This window comes from Chrysemys picta, chromosome 6 (assembly GCF_011386835.1).
Source record: "Chrysemys picta bellii isolate R12L10 chromosome 6, ASM1138683v2, whole genome shotgun sequence".
Lineage (NCBI taxonomy): Eukaryota > Metazoa > Chordata > Testudines > Emydidae > Chrysemys > Chrysemys picta.
In genome coordinates this window covers 43130087-43152150 of record NC_088796.1, presented here as the reverse complement: position 1 = coordinate 43152150, position 22064 = coordinate 43130087, and positions in this window count along the sequence as shown.

Below are 22064 nucleotides of genomic sequence, written 5' to 3'. Positions count from 1 at the left end.
AAGCTTGATAAGTTTATGGAGGGGATGGTATGATGGGATAGCCTAATTTTGGCAATTAATTGATCTTTGACTATTAGTGGTAAATATGCCCAATAGCTTGTGATGGGATGTTAGATGGGGTGGGATCTGAGTTACTACAGAGAATTCTTTCCTGGGTATCTGGCTGGTGAGTCTTACCCACATGCTCAGGGTTTAGCTGATCGCCATATTTGGGGTTGGGAAGGAATTTTCCTCCAGAGCAGATTGGCAGAGACCCTGGGGTTTTTTCGCTTTCTTCTGCAGCGTGGGACACGGGTCACTTGCTGGGAGATTCTCTGCATCTTGAAGTCTTTAAACCACAATATGAGGACTTCAATAACTCAAACATAGGTTAGGGGTTTGATACAGGAGTGGATGGGTGAGATTCTGTGGCCTGCGTTGTGCAGGAGGTCAGACTAGATGATCATAATGGTCCCTTCTGACCTTAAAGTCTATGAGTCTATGATTCTATAATGCTGAGCCCGGCTGGGGCAAATCACTAAGGCATAAAATCAGCTGGGCATAGTTCTTGAGTGACTTGGCATATTCCTAACCTGCCAGAACACACATGAGAACAAAGGCTGCAACAGAGGGAGATAACGATGATGTGGGATTCATGTCTTTAGCAACATCAGACCTACATTTAATCTTTATTACATAATATTATCTATATCCTCAGTTTCATGATTCAATCTGCGAGATTGTTACAGCTGCATTAAGTCAGGATGGGTACATTTAAGTCAATGCGATATGCTCATTTAAATGAAACCAGCTGAGCATTTGGTGCAACATCTCTGCTATCACTAATAAAGAGAAAGGAGCCTGGGTTTGTGTGGAACTGACTCATTCAGTTCTAAGAATAAGGGACAGTTGCCAGGTTGGGAAGTAGTCCAGTTTCTCTCTTCTTCTCAGCTTTGGTCTTGGAGATGTCAATACTAACACCTAAGCTCTTCAACAAAATTTAGGATCAATACATGTAAGCTTGTTGATGTGAATGCAGCTTAGATGTCAGTTTAATCTCCCTGGGGCACATCTACTGCCTATTATATATTGGATTTATAAACTACTGCATGTTGTCATGTATACCATTCCAATTGGAAAAAGAACAAGTCTACCTGAGCAACACCAATCTTAATCAAATTGTAAGAAATGGACAGACAGTTGAAATTCACAGATTGTCAGTATAGAAGTCATTGATTAAAAGTCACCTAAAACCATAGTGCTATATACAACTCAGTAGCTGTCATTCTTGCCACAGCCCCGTGTTAGGAGTTTTTTTCCTGGTTAAAGATGGATGTTTGGGATTTTTTAGTTACTATTGGCATTGTTGCTGCATTTTCTATTGTCTTAAAGAATGGTTTTTCAAAATGTTAGTCTAACAAAACCAGTGAACTTGGCTTCAGAGAAACGAACATTGTACTTATAAAGCCAAAACCCCACCCACCAAAAAAAAAGAAAAGAAAAAAGAAACCCATCCAAATCAAATAACAAGACAGGCAAGCAAATAAAACTAAAAATCCCAGTTAAACTCACTCATTTCTGCAGGCAGCAAGTTTGATGAACTGAGATGCAAAGTCTTCCACATTGATTTTAATAGGAAAAGTCATTTGAACACTTTCAATGTATATTTACTTTTTTATCCAAGAGGAAGAATGTTATTTTGTTTTCCTTGTGGCTCCTATTAACTTTAATGTCAGCTGTGTGGGTAAGTCCCCTGCATCAAGCTCTAAATTTACTAGTAAATGTCAATATGGTGAAGGCTGATACAAAACTCAGATTTTCATCAATCAGTTGCTTAAAGGATCAGGACATAATACCACATTTATTAAGTCAAAAATCTCTCTCTCACACACACAGAGTTGACTATTCTAGGGAAGGGAGAGAGTGTAAATACTTTAATACATTTTAGACATTAATATATCCTATTAATTGAAAATATTCTTATAATTCTAGCAAATCAACATTTGCCCTTGTATTGCCTGAATAGAGAGCATTAGTACTTTATGATATCAAGGTCATAGGCCCAAATTTAAGACTTTATTTAAACTCTAGGAAGAATTACCTCCAGAATAACTCACTCGGTATACTATATAACCACCAACTCCTAGAAGTCTAGGAGAGAGTCACATCTAATAGCTTATTCAGAATGCTCAAATGATATACAATGGAATTCTATCAGAGTTGATTTGGGCAACAGTCTTATTCTTGAATCAGAATCTTCACTGCATCTGGAGATCAATGGAACTGTGAACTTGCCAAATTAGACATGTATAGTAGTAAAACACACATCTCAAAGAGAGCAAAAAACCCAGTGTCTTCTCTAAAAGTCTAAGAACAATCTAGATGTTCACACATCCAAGTTTTTGCTTACACATAGAGATCAATTAATTTACATCTCTATTCAGTTTATGCACTCAAATCTCAGTTTTTGAATGAGCAGAAATGCAGAAAAAGGGCCAATTAAAAAAACAAGTTTAAATTGTAAAAAAGAAGCCCAGGGTTCATGTGAAATCAAGCAACTGCATTATTGCAACTATGCATGCAAAATGGGTGACTATAAGCTCAAAGGGTTAATTTGGCACGTGCAAATGTAAGAATTGATTTCAATGGGCTTAGCCTGGATAAAAACTACAGGGTCAGGTCCTATATTATCTGATTCATACAAGTGCAGGTTTTCCACAAAAATGCCCAACCTTCTTAAATTGTTAAGTGTGTTTGTCTCAAAGATTACTTTGAGGAGAGACTGCTAATAATAACTAAAAGCTAATAATTTACACTATCAGTTTGTGGACATTAACCCCCTCAGTCACAAATATAAACAAGGAAACTATCAGAAAGTCAGTCTAGAAAGATGTCTGTATGAAGAAATTATGGGCCTTATTCTCATTTACATTAAGGCCCCTTTATCCCAGAGTCCAGTGGATGATGGGACTTAAAGGGGAAATAAATTATATTTAAGAACACTTTAACAGGTAATCATCAAGCGATCCATTCCCTGTTGCTCATTTCCAGCTTCTAGCAAATAGAGGCTAGGGACACCATCCCTGCCCATCCTGGCTAATAGCCATTGATGGACTTATCCTCCATGAATTTATCTAGTTCTTTTTTGAACCCTGTTATAGTCTTGACCTTCACAACATCCTCTGGCAAACAGTTCCCACGTCGACTGTGCGTTGTTTGAAGAAATATTTCCTTTTGTTTGTTTTAAACCAGATGCCTATTAATTTCATTTGGTGACCCCCTAGTTCTTGTGTTATGAGAAGGAGTAAATAACACATCCTTATTTACTTTCTCCACACCAATCATGATCTTATAGATCTCAATCATATCCCCCCTTAGTCATCTCTTTTCCAAGCTGAAAAGTCTTATTAATCTCTCCTCACATGGAAGCTGTTCCATACCCCTAATAATTTTTGTTGCCCTTTTCTGAACCTTTTCCAAATCCAATATAACTTTTTTGAAATGGGGCGACCACATCTGCACGCAGTATTCAAGATGTGGGCATACCATGGATTTATATAGCAGTAATATGATATTTTCTGTCTTATTATCTATCCCTTTCTTGATGATTCCCAACATTCTGTTCGCTTTTTTGACTGCAGCTGCACATTGAGTGGATGTTTTCAGGGAACTATCCAAAATGACTCCAAGATCTTTCTTGAGTGGTAACAACTCATTTAAACCACATCATTTTATATGTATAGTTGGGATTATGTTTTCCAATGTGCATTACTTTGCTTTTATCAACATTGTATTTCATTTGCTATTTTCTTGCCAGTCACCCAGTTTTGAGAGATCCTTTTGTAGCTCTTTGCAGTCTGCCTGGGACTTAACTATATTGAGGAGTATCATCTGCAAATTTTTCCACCTCACTGTTTACCCCTTTTTCCAGATCATTTATGAATATGTTGAATAGGACCAGTCCCAGTACAGACCCCTGGGGAACACCACTATTTACCTCTCTCCATTTTTTCTGAAAATCTAAATACACTATATCCACTGGATCCCTTGTTGACCCCCCTCAAAGAATTCTAGTAGATTGGTGAGACATGATTTCCCTTTACAAAAACCATGTGTACTCTTCCCCAATAAATTATGTTCATCTATGTGTCTGACAATTTTGTTCTTGATGATAGTTTCAACCAGTTTGCCCAGTACTGAAGTCAGGCTTACCAGCCTGTAATTCGCGGGATCACCTCTGGAGCCCTTTAAAAAAATTGGTGTCACATTAGCTATCCTCCAGGCATTCGGTAGAACAAGACATTTCCCCCCTTCAAAGAAAGCATCCAGGGAATTATTTCAAAGAGAAATTGGAGAAATTGGCAAGACTGGTGAGTATATTTTTCAAGTATACTTTACTACTTTGAAAATGTTTCTCTTTTTTCAGAAAACTAAAGGAAAAAACGCTACCTGAATTACATTGGTTTTCCAAGAGAATGGCAATTATGCTTTCTTCAGTGTGCTGAGTATAACTAGTTGGGAATTTTGGACAACCCCCTTTTTTTTTTTTGGTCAGAAACTGCCAATTTGTCAAAGTTGAAGCTTTTCAGGGAAACATATTGGCTTTGACAAAACGTCAATCGTGAAGGATTCTCAGGTCCAGGATGGAATTTCTTAAGGGGGTGGACACACAGATGGACATGAACATTCTCTTTCTTTCTCTGGTGGTTAGGGCACTTTCCTAGGATGTGGGAGACCTCGCTTTGAGTCCCTACTTCCAATCAGGCAGATCTCCCACATCCCAGCTAATTGTTCTAATTACTGGGTTATTGGCTATTGTGCGGTGAGTCTTTTTTTGTGTGAAAAATTTCAAAAGGTTTCACTTTTTCCTGCATTGGAACAAAAACAAATGTCAAAAACTAATTATTTTTTTTTGCAAAATGGAATTCTTGTTTTCCAGCCAAAAGTGCTGAGTCCTATTCAAACTCCTTAGTTAAATTAGTTTCTTTCTGGGTCCTAAAATTATTTTTTTATCATTACCCTTTTAAAAAAAAATCTCATATGTTCTAGGGATATTTTATCCATTTCCCTGAGCTTTCACAAGACCTTTTTTAGGGTTTCATGACCCTTTGCTACTTTTTATCCTGGTTCGGGTCTTTGTTCATCTGATCTCACTCTCCTCTGACTCCAGACTCTCCTATTCTTGAGTTCCTTTACCTTTAGGTACCACAAACTGACACAAGGTATCATTGTTCAAGAACATTACTCTTGTCACCACCCATGAACAAGCAGCTATTTATATAGTTTTACTGTCAATATTACATTGTATTAAGGTCAGTGATAAGGGCATAATAATGCTATGCTCTAAAGGTTAGGACTACATCAGCTGCAAGGGGATGGCCATGTACAGCAATGTCATTATTAGGGATCACAATAACTTGCTTCAGATGAAATAAGAAATGACCTAAACTTTTGCCCAAAACATGAATCATATCCAAACCAAACCTCCAGGGTTTGAGTCAAGTCTGGATAATCCTCTGCCCCATTAATTTTCATTTTGGTACTCATTTGAACTTCCTGATTCTGGATGGAATGTAGATATGTCGGTTCCTAAAGATGCAGAAAAATGCCTAACAGGATTTTCAAGAGCTCCTAAGCAGGTTAGGTTTCCCCCCAGGCATCTATCTGCATCTTTAGGAGCCTACATATCTTTGAAAAATCTGCCCAGGAGCATTCTCCATTTTATGAGACATTTTTGTGGTATTCTCATCCCAATCAGAACCAGGAAGTGTGGAAAATCTTCTGAGAGCCTGTTTCAAAAGTTTTAGATCCAAGAGACTGGATAAGGTTTGGGCAGGTATCCAGACTTCTGAGTGCTGAACCCAATTCCAAACCTTCTAAGGTTTTTGACCACAGGTCTTTATATAAGATTAGTTCTGCCACTGACAGCTACCCATAAGGCATGGGCTTCAGAGGGTTTTCTCTGGTTTATGCATGATTTGCCACAAACAACTTTTAGGTTTTGTTATAGCTTTTTATTGTCAAGTGGAGTTCTGGTACAAGCTTTTGAATTGATTGACTAGCGGTTATTGTTCTTCTGGATAAGGGATGGTGCAGGTGTGTTTGTAACTATCCTCTCATGGTTCAAGTTGTACGTAGAAAAAGGGGAAGTGGTCATAGAAATGGGCAATTGTGTGTTACCCATGAGGGATATGAAATATAGTATCCCTCATGGTCTAGCCTATTTCCCATGTTATTCAGTGTATTTATGGAGTCTTTCCTATCTATGGTACTTCTATGCCCCGCATCGCTGTAGTATCTGAGTGCCTGAGAATAAATACACCAAAGATTGTGAGAACTGCTGCTATCCTCATTTAATGGATGGGGAACTGAGGCACGGAAAAGCTAAGGGACTTGCTCCAGGTCACAGAGGACATGGTAGAGCAGGGATCTGAACCCAGTTATTCCAAGTCTTAGGTTAGCATCCTGACCACTGGATCATCTTTTCTCCACGAGAGAATTTAAAGAGATGATTTCCAGACAAGGTAGGATCAGGTTCTCAAACTGGGGGTCATGACCCCCTCAGGAGGTCACCAGCTGTCAGCCCCATCCATGCCGAGCTCAGGCTGTCAGCCCTGCATCATTCACAAGGCTGACAGCCCAAGCCCTTCCAGCCCCACCTGCACCCCCTGTTCTGCCTCCAGCAGTTAAAATAGTGGTAAATATTAAAACGTGTTTTAGTTTATAAGGGGGATTGCACTCAGAGGCTTGCTGTGTGAAAGGGGTCACCAATACAAAAAGTTTGAGAACCACTGACAATATCACCGCTAGACTAATAATATATAAGTATATTTGCATCATGGATCCTGCAAAGTTTGATGTCTGATTTGGTGGAATGCTTGAGCAGTGTTGCTAGCTGGATGTGTTAGAGCGCTCTTGTCCTCATGGGAAAGACACAGTCTGTGCAAGGAGGTTGGTACCTCCTTAATGTTCCTGTTTATTGAGGGAACTTGTTCAGAGGGAGTGTGTCAGGGTAAGAATCTTGGTGTTCTTTGGACCAGCTCTTTCCATGGTGCCATCTGAAAAGCTTTTTATAGCTGCATAATATGCATTAGAGGGACTTTTATTTGTGTTGCGATGACGTTGCAATAGCAACACATGCCCTTGGGAGCACAAAACTTGATTGTTCACCCCCTTCATCACAGGGCTTTTGAGAGGACAGTCCCATCTCTTGCAGCTTTTTCACAGCACAGTTATATTATGTCCAGAAGATTAGAAGAGTGCTAATGTTGTACCAATATTCAAAAAGGGCAAGTGAGATGACCCAGTTAACTGTAGGCTGGTTAGCCTGACAGCCATTCCAGGCAAAATAATGGAAATGCTGATATGGGATTCAGTTGCTAAAGTAGTAAATAGTAAAAATATAATTAATGCCAGCCATCATGGTTTTATGGAAAATAGAACTTGTCAAATCAAAAACAAACCTGATTTCATTCTTTGATAAGATTACAAGTTTGGTTGATAAAAGTAATTGCACAGATGTAATATATTTAGGCATTTTATTTAGTACTGCATGATATTCTGATTAAAAATTTGCACTACACAATATCAATAAAGCACACATTAAATGGATTAAGAATTGGGTAACTGACAGATCTCAAAAAAGTAGTTGTCAACTGGGAATTTGTACTAGCCCCAATACTAATCAACATTTTCATCAGTTATCTGAAAGTAAATATAAAAAGGTGGCTGATAAAATTTGCAGATGATATAAAGATTGTGAAGCGGTAAACAATGAGGAGTACAAAGGAGTCATACAGAGCAATTTGGATCTCTTGGTAAGGTGGGTCCATTCAAACACAATATGTTTTAATATAGCTAAATGCAAAGTTACACATCTATGAATAAAGAATGCAGGCCACATCTACAAAAGGGGGCACTGCATTCTGGAAAGCAGTGATTCTGAAAAAGATTTGGGGTCATAGCAGACAAGCAACTGAACATGAGCTCTCAGTGAGATGCTGTGGCAAAAATGGCGAATGTGATTGTGACACTGCACCCCATATTCATCATAGTAATATTATTATGATATGATTATGGCATAATTATGATGCATTTTGTACAAGATAAGTCATGTGATGTGTCATTGAAAAAGTTATGATTTGCTGAATATGATTATCCTATTTGTATGCATGAATCATTTTTTTATCTGAAGTTATGAATATTGACTATGTATCTGTATTTCACATGTAGTTCCATCTGGGTGATGCCCACTAGACAAGATGTTTTCAGTCTAGATAGTGGATGGGGAAGAACTGTTTCATGGCAATGAGCCATTAGGGAAAACAATAGCTTAGGAGAAGCTTATCCCCCACTTGGTGAGCCTTCCTGAGAACACTCCAGACAACCTGTAAGTAATGGCTGCTATGACTCTACAAGAACATATGACCAGGCCACATAATTCTGGACTCCATCTTGGGATGTCAGTATTTTTTCACAAACCAGTCTGGGAACCAAGTTTTGAAACAAAGGGTTCCTGCCCTATGCTAAAGCTATATAATGCAGGGAGTGACATCATGTGTGGTTCTTTACTCCCCACACAAGAAGACTCCTGGAAATACCTGAGGAAAACAGACTGGGGAAAGTGCTGGACCCAGGCTAAAAGGATTTCTAGCCTGTGTATGAAGACCTGAGAAACCCAAACTGTAAAGCTAATGCAGCTTGTGCCTTAAGAATCTACAAGTCTGCCTGTACCGTCAGTTAGGGTGAGAATCTGCTATTCATATCCAATCTATCTAGTATATTAAACTTAGGTTGTGCTTTTGTTTATTTGCTAGGTAATCTGCTTTCATCTATTTGCTATCACTTATAATCTTAAAATCTATCTTTTATAGTTAATACATTTATTGTATGTTTTAATCTAAACCAGTGAGTTTGGAGTGAAGTGTGTGGGAATCTTAGCTCAGAGAGGCCATTGCATATTCTCTCCACATTGAGGAGGAGGCGAACTGGATAATACATTCATACTGGTTGGGGTTTGGACCAGGGCAGGATGGTACAGCTCTGGAGCCTGCATGTAACTGCAGCCGGGTGGTGTCCCTACCTGTGTGAATGCTGGTGGAAGTGTAAGACCGGGAGCATGCCTGCAGCTTGTCATAGCAGCACAGTGTGAGAGGGAGCACAGGTTGGTGGGTCAGAGGTCTCAGTGGTACCCCAGTTCCAGGTGGAACCTTGGGGGGAACCCATCCCAGTGATACTTGGATGTATAAATAAGGGGAACAGTGGAATAGTAGGAGGGAGGTGATTTTACCTCTGTATACAGCATTGGTGAGACTGATACTGGAATAATGTGTACAGTTCTTGCGTCCATGTTTAAAAAAAGGATTTAGAAAAACTGCAGAGAGTTCAGAAAAGAGACACAAATATGATTAGAGGGCTGAAGAAAATGCCTTACAGTGAGAGACTTAAAGAGCTCAATATGTTTAACTTATAAAAAAAAAAAAAAAAAAAAGGAAGGTACTTACACACTGTAATCAAGTCACCTCTGACAAGTAGAAAATACTGAGTACTTTAATTTATCAGAGAAAGGTATAATAAGAACCAATGACTATAAGCTGAAACCAGGCAGGTTTAAATTAGGCAAACATTTTTAACCATTGGAACAAACCACCCAGGGAAGTGGTAGATTCTCCATCTTTTAATATTTTCAGATCAAGCCTGGATGCCTTTCTGGAAAATAGGCTGTAGTCAAACAAGTTATTGAGCTCAATACAAGGGTAAGTGGGGGAAATTTAATGGCCTGTGATATATAGAGACTATATGATCTAATGGTCCCTTTAGGCCTTAAATGTTATGAATCATATCTGCCCAGTATCTTTTAAAGAAGAAATTTAAGTGATGGGTTGACTTGAAATTGACACTACTGTTTTCTGAAAATGTTGTTGACCCTGGCTCCATTCCATACCTGCTCCTTTAGCTTGTGGTGAGGGCATGTATATTATTTAAAGATCTCCCCACCATATGTGAAATCAGCAGGTGACTGTGCTTTTGCTATGGTGGGTTCTCTAGGGTGAAACTTGCCCTAGTAAGTTTCATTTTGTTCCTCTCTGCTGTTTAAAAGTGCCTGGGAGCTTCCCCCTCATAGAGGGGTTTTAGGGCTACTCATGACCCTATATTATCACCTTCCCTTCAAATCTCTTAATTTTCCTTTTTAAAAATTGACTCTATTTACGTTTATGTGTTTGAAGGTTAGGAGGTTGGTGTTGCATTTTATCTTATTGAATTTGTTTTTACTGTGTTGTACAGCCCCCCTGCACTTTGAAGGGCAACCCCTATATCAATAAAATGACTCTTTATTAATAAATTACCCATCTTGTGCCTCTGATTTTAATGTAGTCCCCCATCTTGAGGGTAGACCAGATTAGGATACTTTATCTACAAGAAACACTTCCAGAGGGTAACAAAATAAGTGTATTAAATATTACAAAAGACTAGAAAACATGGCATTTACAAGAAACGCAGAAAGCATCATCAGAAGGGCGATGCACAGAAAATGTACAGAAGAATAAATAGCTAATCACAGAGAAACTATCTTAAGTATTCTCTAGCACTTACACAAAGAGACCAGTGAAATGTAATGAGCCTGTGCCAGAGAACATTATATTGACTAGTTGATAATGAAACTCACAGCCATTCTAAAAGTTTCCTAGAAGAGAATACACGGTTGGAAGCATTGATAGGTTCTTTGGTCAGAGGGGAAGCAAAGCGATAGGACTGTGTAGTGTGTGAACTGCATTGCTGAATATGTAGAGTTTAAAAGGCTCATTTGTGCCTCCAAAGGAAAGAATAGTAGCTCAAGCTGTGAGACTGACTGCTGAAACTAACGTGGGGAAAACATCTCCATTTGAGGGCCTATTGTTGAGGCAGGGATTGGAGATAAGAAAACCCCGTGGCTCAATATAATTTCAGTTTGGTATTTACTTAAGTAATTTACTTTTAGTAATTATTTATAGTGGTGCTATTCTTTCAAGCCAGCAAGGCTTTTATGCAGAACAGCATCAAGGTTTGGGATACCTGTGCAGAACTATCCTTCGAATCTGATGTCCATGCATCAATGCACAGCAGCCTTTAATACTGAACACATTGAGCCCATGGATTCTGAGGTAAGTAGTATTTCCTGAAGCCTCCAAATGAGACTCCGAGTTATAGGCCATTCTGGAGGACTCTGAAAGGCTCAGAAGGGCCGGAGATTTCAATTTCACAATTTTTAAAAAAACACAAGGCATCTTATAATGTAAAAAACAAATGAATCCAGTAGAATTGACAGAAAGAGTGTAGAGACATATTGGCATGGCAATACATTCAACACTGACAGGAGTTCATTCAGTTACTATTATGAATGGAATAAGACTGGGATTGACATGGAAGAGATTTACTAAGTTGCAGGATGTAATGGTATGTAGCCTTTCCATGGTAGCACAGTTCCCTTAGGGCAAGTGAGGACGGTTCCACTTGCTGGTTTGTGTAGGATTTGAGCTGCCTGTTAGATTATTCTATTGGAGGATATTCCTATTTGAAACCATTTTTTTTTGGAGATAAGTTTCTTGCTTATTATTTATTAACCTGGCCCTTTCGCAGCAGCTTTTATGGTGTCTGATAAGTCAATTCTTCCAGACTACTTTGCCAGTTCTGAACCAATGTTTGAATTTGTGCTTGTGCAATAGAATACATTTCCACTTTGTTTGTCTTACAGTCCAAACCCTATATTGTCCTCACCTTTAGGAGGACCATACAGCCCTGCCACTGGTTATTATCTGTTCAATATTTCCCTCACTTCTCCTACCAACTGGTGCAGATGGACTTTTAAGAAGTCTTTCCCATTCTCCAGGGTATATGAAACTGCCTCAGATGGTTTCTTTGTTCTTCCATGATGTGAGAATATATGGTTTGCAGAGGTTATGCTTGTCTTTAGTCTCAGAGTCCAGTCAATGTGGTATCTTTAGAGAAGGGATAATTACATAAAGTTGGAAATGGGGAGGATAGTAATTTTCAGTGATTTCCCCCGTGGTCTTGCCCTATCATAGAATTTTTTTGGACCATATATTATGATTACATTTCGAATTTGGGGAGCTCTGTTTCCCTCTCAATGAGTAAGTGAAATGGAATGCTCAGGGCACCGAGATGCTGGCATTTGGTTCCGAAGGGTACAGTACTTCCAAGGCATTCATCCTTAGCTGTGTTCTTTATAGAGTCTTCCAATCTCTTAAGAAGTGAGGCCTTGCACAGGGGCAAGCGGGAGCTCCCATATCTGGTCTGAAATTGCTTTAGGATGCTGCCAAATCTAAGGATGAGAGTCTCACCCCTACTCTGGCCCCGACATGCCAGGTGATAGGGTCGGAGTGGCATAAAGCAGCCCTAAAAGGCTTGGTTCTGGATGGAGAGAGGATTTTATCAGTGCAGGTACAGCAGAAGACAGCCAAAAGACTACCTTCTGCAGACCCTCTTGCAAGCCCTGGTGTAAGGGGCATGAAGGGATAGGGGGAGGGGCCAGGGATGGGGCTGACGGAGAGCCACATTATGCAGTACTGAAATTACTGTAACTTCGGTAGGCCCCCAGGGCTGTCAGAGTTAAGCCAGGACCTCTCTAGGCCCAAGATTGGGAAAGCATAAAGATGACTAAGCCCACCTTTCCCCATGGTCTGTGAGTTCTGTGCTGAGCCTTTTAGACAGTACAGAATCCTACCCTAAAAGTTTCCTTTGAAATAAAGCTGATCAATCATTTTACAGTGAAATTTTCCAATCTGCATAAAGCAAGGAGTGATATGTACTCTTACTGATGCCTTTAGTTTGTATATAGACTAGAACAAAGTTTGGTTGTATATAGCTCCTTTCACACTTATCTCTGCCAAAGCACTTTACAAAGCAGTTAAGTTAGAATATAATGCAGGTAAAGCAGTGACTGCAGGCAATTGTAGGTTGAACTACACAATATATCCACAACCCTTTGATACAGTGAACACTGCACTTGATTTTTTAATAGCTCTTCCTCGTCTGACCTTGATTCTCTCACTAAGTGAATCTGTACTATTAGATCTGTACCTTTTTTTTTTAGATCTTATTTTTGTAGCAAATTTAGTTGCCAGATTAAGCTAGGTTTGTAGGACTCCCAGATACAAGGCTTTTCTAAGAATAACATGGGGGGCATTTGAGGCTTCAAAAGGCTTGGATAAGCTTGGATAAGCTTCCAATCAGCATCCAAGCTTTTCTGAGGTCCATCCATCAATAGGGCTTTTCTGGGAAAGCCAGATTGATTGCCCTGACTTTTCTTGTAAGAGGCATTATTTCAGAGGCACAAAGAAATTGGCTTTTTCCTCATACAATATAACTAGGAAAAATACACGACAAACATTAAGGGATGGGGGAGGGGCAGACTGCTTTATTTATCTGCAAAACAGAAAGATTCCCGCACATCTCAGAGCCTTCTAGGTATATCTTATTCTGTTGTGCTGTTTGTGCTTTCGAGAGGCTCTGGAATGACCTACAATGAACACTGAATCACCTCTAATTTCCCCCAGACACAGCAATCTCTCCGGGGTAATGTTGACACTGACAGCACAGAAGTATGGGGCAGCTCACAGTTTACTGTAGCTGGATGCACCATGCCCATCCTGCAGATACATAAATTTCAGTGTAGCCCAAAATTGTAACCCCTTCCATGCTGCAGATGACTAGGAAGCACTTCAAAATTGCCACCCACCCACAAGCCTAGGTGAATTATTTAGTGTTGAGAGGCATATTAAATTTGTTTTCAATAGAAAAAGCATAATCTTATGAGAATATTAATAGCCAAAAGCATCTTGGGCTTCACTGTTCCATACTGCAGCTCCATCTCTGTTGAGTTATTTTTAGTGGCAGTGTTATTACCTTTAGAGATGAGCAATAAATAACTGTTTCTTTTGCTTTCAAATAAGTTTTTCACAACTTTAGAGATAATTGGCCAAATAACACTCTCCTTTACACTCAGACATCTTTACTGATATCAGCTGGGAAGAAAACACCATTGAAGTGTCAGTAAAAGCAGTATTTGACCCAAAGCATGTACTATATTAAGAATTTTTCTGCAACATTCGTAAAGAACATTGGATGACAGTGGATGGATCACTTGATAATTGTCCTGTCCTTCATTCTCTCTGAAGTATCTGACACGAGCCATGTCAGAAGACAGGATATTGGGCTAGATGGATCATTGGTCTGATCCAGTATGGCCATTCTTATGTTCTTATTAGTGTTCTGTGACTTCTTTTTTTGGTTTTTTACTTTTTCTGCAGAAAAAGTATTGTTTTATTATATCTTTACTTGCATATCACATTTACCTACTTACTGATGCTCTGTCCTGTAGGGAGAGTAATATATTGGAGTTGAATGGCTGATTCTGATCTCATTTACACTACTTTTACACCACTAGAACTTAGCTCAGTTAAAGGAAATTACTTCTGATTTGTACTGATATGAGCTCAGTCCGAGGCCAAGATCTGCCACAGTCATATAGATCAGCTAGAATACTTTTGCTCCTATTGAGATTAGAGTGGATTGTAATTGACTAATATTTAATGTGGCTTTTTTACTTCAGATAATGATGATGAGTTTGTGACTGGACAGATTAAAATAAGAGGACAAATTTCTGCTCTCAGTTCACCACAGTGATTCCAGTTTCAGGGCAGCAGCCGTGTTAGTCTGTATCCTCAAAAAGAACAGGAGTACTTGTGGCACCTTAGAGACTAACAAATTTATTAGAGCATAATAATAATGCATCCGAAGAAGTGGGTTGTAGCCCACGAAAGCTTATGCTCTAATAAATTTGTTAGTCTCTAAGGTGCCACAAGTACTCCTGTTCTTTTTTAGTGATTCCAGTGTAGTTCCACTGGTTCAAATGACAGCATCCTTTAGCCCGGTATCTTTAGCACCAAGGCAAGGTGACCAATACAGACATCCCTCCTCCAAAATTCTCTTTGCTACAGGAAGTGCCTGTGTCAGTATCTGTGTGGATGAAAAAGAAACCCCCCAGTGTCAATTGGTATAAAAAGAAGAAATCTTTCTTCTAATCTTCACGTTAAAAACAAGCAGATCAGGGGAAAGGATGATTTATGACTTATTGTCCCTCCAGTGACAAACTTAAGTATATAGGAAAATTGGCTTTCAATATATTCAGCAGCTGCTTACATAGCATGATTAAAGAAAGACCCCATGACTATGAAAGATCCCAGATGAATGGGGCCTGAAATAGAAAGCCTCCATTCTTTCAGCACACTGGGCTGTATGGCACGAATGTGCATTGCCTGTAATTTGCCAACATTTACATCAGATCTTTGGCTAGCAGGAACATTGATTTAGTAGGCCATAAAGACCCTTTCTTTACCTGTCACCTGAACCTATACAAGTTATTATATTCCAGTGGTCTCTTTGTCAAGATGTCAAGTTGGAAGGCCATTATCCAGGGTGTGCAGAGAAACTATAGTGTAAGCCCAATATGAGGTTCTGCATCACTTCCTACATCTGAGATGAAAAGCAGAAGAAACTATAATGCATGTCTCTTAGCTGCAAGAGAACGATTTCATTATAGTGAAGCAGAGTGTGTTCTAAATCATTTATGAATGGGAGAATATTAGATAACTGAAGAGAGCTGGTATTGTAAATGTAGCCAATTTATAGAGAAGCAAGTCCTGTTTTCAACACTGTAGTAGTAGATTCACTGACCCATTCCCTATGGCCCCTGCATGGCTCCACCTCAGCCCTCATAGTGGTGCTGGTCAGGGCGCCCTCTGGAGCACAGAACCATGGGGTGCAGGTACTTGGAATCCTACCCCCATGTGCAGAAGAACTTTGCAACAGTTTCTTTGCTCGCTCCACCCTTGTGTGTGTGATGGAGGAACAAGATTTGGCCCATCAGGCTCACATATTCTTTTGCACCATCTAAGCTTTTAACAAGATGTGCAGTTTAATTTCGTTTTCATATTAAAATTCCTTGGAACTCTATCTGTTTCTTAGATCACTAGTTAATGAAATGGCCAAGTACAATAATCTGGCAGTAGAATTGTACTTCAGCAACACAAACAAAAAGAGCCTAATGTACATTTGTGCCAAACAAATACAAACAAAAAGAGCCTAATGTACATTTGTGCCAATACCATTAATGTAAATTGGTTATTAGCTATTTATGCTAAAAAGCAGTAATAGGAAACATAAAGGTAGTTTTATTAACTACATTTTGCCCTGTGAAATCCATGCTAGAAGGCACAGTTTGCAATCAGTGCTTCCCCCCCCCCCCCAAGGCAGTATGGCATTTGCTCCACCTAATTAACATATTTATAAACAAATTACTGCCCCCTCTTCTGCACTTTGCATTTTATAACACATCACCACTATGAAGTTAATGGGACAGCTGTGTGCAATGCTTTTGTAATTCAATTGCAATGTTGTATCATATTTTTGCTCCAGTTACTCCCATGTATATGTAGAAAGGGGTAATTAAAGAAAAAAATGGCATTCAAAAGCAATTATAATGTAGGAATAACAAGGACTAAAATGGCTTTCAATCATTGCTTTTTAATAGTGATTTGGGAAAGCTTGCGGTATGGGGGGAGATGAGCCACTCTAATAGTCTGCCTGCTTGCTCCAGTTACCTGCTCATGAATCTGGGAAACGTGTCTGATGACAGGGTGGATCAGATTTTCCATTAGGTGGTCTGCATTCACTCCCACACCTCCCTTGCACTCCACTCAACAGGATTCACTGTGCTGGCAGTTTCATCTTGAGGAGGCAGGTTTAAAATCTAGTTGGGCTCCAGTGGAGCCCTGTTGGCTGGTGTTGCCCCAGAGAGGCACTGAATCAGGGCACTTTCTAGCCCTTCCCTCCTGGACTGGCTATACCCACTTTTGGAACTGTGCCAGCCAGCCCTGCGTCACCTGGCAGAGCAGGGGTTGCAGATGATTTGACCCTGCACCACTGCTACAGGCAGACCTACCACCTTCAGGGAGCAACAAGACAGGGAATGAATCTGGCCCCAGATTATTTAACTCTGCATTGCATGCCAGGGAATGGAAATGGCTCAGGGTGACCACCACTTTCAAAAAGAAAAACTCAGATGTATTGATTTATAAGTCAGAACTGCCTAAGCCCCCAAGCTTTGATATTCACTGTATTTACCCCTGCATGTATCTTCTACAACTCCCAACTGAGTCCTTTTGCTGTACTTTTCACCCTGGCCTTCACTCCTGTTTTATCCTTTGCCTCTCTCTGACCTTCTCTTGTGTTTTCTGCTCTTTGGGAATGTCTGGCTTGTGGCTTTCCTCTTTAGTCTGGTATTTATTTGTCACTTTTCTCTCCAGTCCTCCGCTTTCTCTTTCTCTTTTTTTTAGCCTGGAAATTGCTCAGACTGAAGTTGGGAAACAAAGGCCTTGTCTACACTAGGCTTTTTATAAAATGTGGTATTGTTGATAAGGCCAGTGCAGTTCCTCCAGTATTAGCAGTATCCATAGTGCTTGCGTAGATGGGGCACTGGCAGCTACTGTCATTTAAACACTGTTGTAGAACTGCTTCCAGGTGTTGCAACCAACCACTACATTAAAGTGGCTGGGATAGTTGTTGTTCACGGACCCCAAGCATTGTATAAGGGTAGCAAATCCAAGGCACTCCAACCAGTGGGTGCACTCCATGTTTGGGCCTGTTTCTACTCCACAAATAGCAACAATTGGCATCCTTGTAAGACAGTATCAGGAGAGAGACCAAGGAGTGAAACTTCATGGTGACTGAACCCCTCAGGACTCTCTGAGGTTAAAAATCAGGCTCTGGTACATCGGCAAGGTGTGAGGAAGTCATCTGATAGCAACTGCTTTGAATTTAGGTGGCAAGCCTACAAAGACAGCGAGTTCAGCCCTTTTAGAGGATAGAACATCTCACTCATTGCAGCCGACGTCTGGCTACTGCTCAGAGTAGCACCAACAGGTCTGTAGTCTTTTGTCTAGACTGGGAGCATTGACACGCCATGGAGCCTTTGGAGAGGTTGGTTGGAAATAAAGTGGGCAAAATGAGGGGTGGGGGGTGTAACCTGGGAAAATCCCTAAAAAAATGAACACCAGTGATAGAGAAAAAACACATTGTCATCTTGTCTTAGCTGTATTGCAGTGCAAATATCAAAGTGCCAAAGCTGGCATACAGCGCAGTACCTGATGTTCATTTTGCCCCACAAACTGTCATCAGCAGGTGGTTACAGAATTTTAAAAATAAGATGGGGATTGGAGAATTTTTGATTTGGGACTTTGGGTTCAAGTAAATAGAGAAATGGAGAAAGTAAATAGGGAAGTGTTATTTACTCCTTCGCATAACACACGAACTAGGGGTCACCAAATGAAATTAATAGGCAGCTGGTTTAAAACAAACAAAAGGAAGTATTTCTTCACACAATGCACAGTCAACCTGTGGAACTGCTTGCCAGAGGATGTTGTGAAGGCCAAGACTATAACAAGGTTCAAAAAAGAACTAGATAAATTAATGGAGGATAGGTCTATCAATGGTTATTAGCCAGGATGGGCAGGGATGGTGTCCCTAGTGTCTGTTTGCGAGAAGCTGGGAATGGGCAACACGAGACAGATCACTTGAGGATTACCTGTTTTGTTCATTCCCTCTGGGGCACCTGGCATTGGCCACTGTCGGAAGACAGGATACTGGGCAAGATGGACCTTTGGTCTGACCCAGTATGGCTGTTCTTATTCCTCTGCTATGTGCAATGGAGACTAGGCGCAGTGGAGGCCAGTAGCTGGTTGTGGGTCCTTGATCCTGGGCCAATTGTGGGGGGCAGTTTGGACCTTAGACTAGTTTAGAGCAGCCTCAGGGCTTCTTAAAATTACACCCTAACTGCAATGGCCCCCAAGGGACCATCGGACAGACAGGGGTTGCCAGAATGCATCATGTTCCTGCCATACCCTCTCCCATGCACAACACTCCCCCAAAACACCCCCTATATTGAGGAATGATATAGGGCCCACTGCTCCAGCTTTATTCCCCTACACTAAGAAAATCCTAGCTGGCTGTTTCAGCCAGCTCGATGGCCTCTTTTTGCTGACACAGCAGAACTCAGGATCGAGCCCGTTGAGTGCCCTGAGAGAGAGGTAGGAATGAGTAAGATGCATGTTTCTATTAGAAATTAAAAGCTTTAATATCCCTAATAGCAATTGTGAATTTGGAGGTCATTTATACTATTTCTAATTTCTCTAAAGAACACAGCTTTCTTCTGAAGAATGAAAATTACTCCATTTTAATGAATTCACAAAATCATGGGGAATTTCAATCTTTCATTTTCGTATTAGAGGTTAGTGTTAAATTATAGTCTTAAATTATAGTGTCATCTACCCCAGTTATGTCTGATCTCTAACAGGCTGAGGTTAGTTATTTTAAGGCAACTTAGCTAGTTTGGAATGAAGGGAGGTAAATATATTTTTTATGCAAAGAGATTTATAAAGTTGTCGCTTAATATTAGTTTGTAATTATCTTTTGTGTATATGAATATTTTAACCCATAGAACACTTGGATTTTCCACACTGTCAGCTAAAGGAATGCATGGGATCATGGGTGTGTGCTCCATGTAAAAAGCTATGTTGATGCTAAGCTAAGTTTACCTAGTCTGCCTTTCAAGTGAAGAAATTAGAAAGGTAAGTCTGAAAATGCAGCCTAAGATTTGGCCCCATATACATTAAATACAATCTTTAATTATGAGATCACAAACTATTTCATATACAAGTGTACAGTATAATACAGTTGTAGTCAGAAACCATTGTAAATTCTTGAGTGCTTTGGTGAGGATCCATGAAAAATGGCATATCCTGGCAAATGACCAGAAAACAGAGGGTCTGTTGGTATTCTTGGCCTTAAAACAGCCTCACAAAATCCTGCTCTCCTAGGGTGAGTAAACAGGCCATCCATTTCGGCAGAATCTAAGCGTTCATTTAAAAGAGGGAAAAAAAGTTTTTAGCCCTTATGGTGAAAGAGAAAATCTTAAAAATGCATCTGTTGGGCCATGTGAGAGCAGTTCCTGCTGTTACTCTGTTGGGCCTACAGAGGGTGCTCCAGTCATTCGGCCTCACTTCAGAAGCAGAGTGAATAGAGAAGCTGCAACTGGCACTTCTGAGTCCATAGGTAGGGGGAGTGATGATCAGTGGCTCCTCTACCCTGGGCCAGGTCTGTTCCTTCTTCACTATTGTCCTGCTGAGACCAGTCCCAGAGCAATCCTGCTCAGCTGCTCTGTGACATTCTCTTTTGGCTGGCCCCAGCCTTGTCCTCCTACCCATCTCCAGCCATTCCCTCCCCAAAGTAGGAACAGAGAGGGACCAAAGATCCTAGCAGATCCAGCAACCTCCTCCCTTAATGTGGGACATCAGAACCCCAGCCCATCTTGGGGACTGGGGAAGTGACGCTGCAAGTGAAGCAACCAGGATCAGAGATGAAGTGCCTCTCAGGAGGAGAAGACTTGAGGTCATTAAAGTAGTGAGACAAACACAGAACTGAGGAGAAAATAAGTGAGTGAGAGGAGTAACAGTAGAGGGAACCAAAAATTCTGGCTGAGGGTCTGCTGGGGTGCCGGACTGAGGAGAAACAGCACACAAATTCTATATTGATGTTGGAGGGTGGAGAATTTCGATGTCCTTATATACGTGCTACCCAAATAATCTTTTAAGAAATCAGTAATTGGCTCTGTGCTGTGGCAACATGTGACAGTGCTGAGCAGATGACCTGGGCTTTAGGAATAACCCCAGGACTCTGCTGTCCCCTGGGCTGGAAGAGATGGTGTATATTAGAAAGTTGAGGCAAGTTGGTTTTTGGGGCTTGGTATTGTGGTGTATAGGAAACTGGTTAAAAGTTATAAGCTATCACTAAGTGTGAGGGATTTCCTGATCCTTGTAGCCTAGGGAGCTCTGAGGGAAGCCATGTGATCTGGATCATCTGAGACAGTCAGCAGTCTGGAGAGAGCCAGCTTAAAGCAAGGTGAGGTGAGTTGTGACTAGCTGCCTCAGGGAGCAGCCTGTTTTCTTGTTCTCTGGTTTTGGGTTCTTGTGTGTTATTGTTCTGAATTATAAGAAATAAAGTAGTGATACATTGCAACTTTCCCACAAGAGGATTTATAATTTTATCTAAATTCTCTGTGTTTATCCTGTGAACATAACAGGTATAATCCCCCTACACTCACTGACTGACTCATCCTTGGGAGCTATTGTTGGTAGCCTCAGAGGGAGTGTCATGCTTTCACCCTACAAGCTGAATGGAAATCATAATATTGGCGGCTGTGACTATGGAGGGTAGATAATGAAAAACAAGTTAATAATTGACCGGCACCCTGTGTTTTTCATACTCACTGATACATATATCAAAATGATAACATCTGTTTTTTAAAACTTTTTACAATAAATAGTGTGACTTTTACATCTCGTGTTCAAAACAACAACAAAATTGTAGATCAGGGAATGGTGTTTGCCATCTATTTTTAATGAGCATTCTCTAAAGGAGGTAGTGTCAGATATTATCAGACAAAATCTTGCAGCATTCAGAAAACTTGGCGAATCAACCACAGTAGGGTGAGTCTGCCATTGTTTTGTACAACTTCCCAAGTTCATACAAAGGTTACAGGGCTACCAAGTTGAAAAGTAGTCTCATCTGTGTTTGTGCTGCAGCTTTTTTCATTACTAAAAATGAGTATGGTGATGAATCATGGCTTCTGCTAATCAAACACAAGTGTGGACTTTTCACTGAACATTATATATAAATAGCGAGGAGGATATTGTGTAGGAAAGAGGAGAATAACATCAAGGCACAAGCCAGCTATTTAACATATGTTACCTGTCCCGTTGGCTCTAGTTTCCCAGTCTCCGGTTTATGCTGTTCAACAGATCAGTAGCTAATGAAGTCACCACCATCTCCAATGTAACCGTGGATGAGCCCCCTGACTCTACTCTGAGATCTGATTGGATGATTCACTGGGCCTTGTGTTGATTTAGCTGTCTCCAGCAGTGTACTTCATTTTTTAAAATTAGACCTAAGGTGCAGGAGGTGTCATGTTTTAA